Below are 1,955 nucleotides of genomic sequence, written 5' to 3'. Positions count from 1 at the left end.
ACACACACACACACACACACACACACACACACACACACACACACTGTTTTTGAAATTTTACTTCGCAAAGGAACAACTGATGTTCAATTTTTGTTTCTTTTACTTTTAGTTGTTTGCTGTTTTTGCTGGTTACGGTCAGGATGACACATTTTTCATTYATGGTTTAGTTTTTTACTTGTGCATTCTGAGGCTTTTGAAAAAACTGAATTGTTTCAAAAGTGGATTTTTTAACAGTGTAAAAAAATCACATKAAGTTGTACAAATATGTAATTTTATCAAAACTGCAAACTAACACTCACAGGAAGTTTGGTTTGTGCTGAACTTATCCTAAATAAAACATTTGTAAATGATTATTTTTATTGTCAGTTCAACATCTTGTGTGTGAGTGTGAATAAGGTTAAAAGGTCCTCGTGAGTTCTCCATGGCGTTGATTAATGGCGCTCATGATTTAACACCTGCTGTTTTAATGTGGCCACAGTCAGAAACTGATCTCAGCTTGCTTGCATGAGCCGTGTTCCTATTTTAAATAGATGCCTAAATTTATCAGCTTTGTGTAAGTCACTGCAACCTGTCTGTAATGCTTCACATCAAGGAGAAGAGATTCCAAAWCCAAGCTTCTCACTTACCAACAATCCCACTGTTTTTATATTCAAAGATGAATAATCAGATTTCTTAGTGTTTCAGTGATCCAGCTGCTTTAAACCAGGCTCCACCGGATCTTTTACAAGGGCTCTCAAGTTAAAAACAGTTAGGGACATTTTTATTAGCTGATCAGATACCTCACATCGTATTCAGGTTTTATGTAAACGCTTAATCTGAAAATAACTACAGCTGTCCTGTAAAAGAGGTGTATATTTACCACTAAAATATTATATATAAATGAAATACTGTATAAAAACTCTTTTAGCTGCTTAATAAAAGCATYAAGGCTGCTCAGAGTTTCTTCACACATTTTGAGGCAATGAGAATAAAAGTTTTGCGGGTGACACGTCCTTTACACTGGTGGCCTCTGTCCTTGATCCTACTGTCAGTGTGCCCTCCACACAGAGCAGCTGTTGACCCCTCCCCACTTCATACCACCAATCTGGGGCCCTGTCCAGGAACAACACTTGTGTCTTCAAAAACCTAGACAGACGTCTAACAACTGGATCCGTGTTATGCAATGCAGCCGTTCAGCTATTCGGCTCTGGTGGCAAACATCACCTAAAAATCTTCCTCCATTTAGTCGGGTCTCTGTCAGGAAAACAGCTGTTTCAGATCCGAGGACACATCTGTGTTCAGAAAATGTTAAGAAAATAAAAACTGCCCTGTTCATGTCAGTGGTTGGTTGATATTTTCTCACTGTACATTATACAAAAACTTCAGCTCAGTATCTGCAGTTGACTGAGCTGTAAAGCTTTTTTTGTTGACTACAAGGAATATTATCTGTGGTGGCCATCTTGAATTTGACTCCAAACACTAATCAGTTGTATGTGTATGTGCAGTGAATACTGTCTGAAAGTGTAGTTTTAATTCAATTACTGGTTCAGGCAAAATTTTGCTAGCATTATGGTTGACCATAACAGTCAAAGTTTTAAACAAAGATCTTGTTTTAAGGCCCCGTCACACTAYAATGTTTTAGACAACTTACACCAAWTTATGAAAATTTTAAAGACGTCTAAGTTAAAGATGCAATGTAAAAAAAACATCAACTGGAAGCCTCTTTWAGGCRTGTGCATACTGCAATGCTAACAACTTGATCCAATATAACTTTTAAGAGGAATTTAGACATGAAAAAAATTCGTAATTTGGCACAAGTTGTAAAACAGTATAGTGTGGCAGGGCCTGAAACTGTTTAGTGTGTCTCAACTCACCTAACTGTACAGTATTATAAATTAATTAAAAAAAAACACCTGAAAATACAATTTATTTAGTTTTCTACCTTATTTTAAAAAATTGGATTTTTTTTAAAAAAA

The sequence above is a fragment of the Austrofundulus limnaeus genome, unplaced genomic scaffold, assembly GCF_001266775.1.
Source record: "Austrofundulus limnaeus strain Quisiro unplaced genomic scaffold, Austrofundulus_limnaeus-1.0 Scaffold45, whole genome shotgun sequence".
NCBI lineage: Eukaryota > Metazoa > Chordata > Actinopteri > Cyprinodontiformes > Rivulidae > Austrofundulus > Austrofundulus limnaeus.
The sequence above is the reverse complement of the archived record's forward strand: the minus strand, read 5'-3'. Positions refer to the sequence as shown.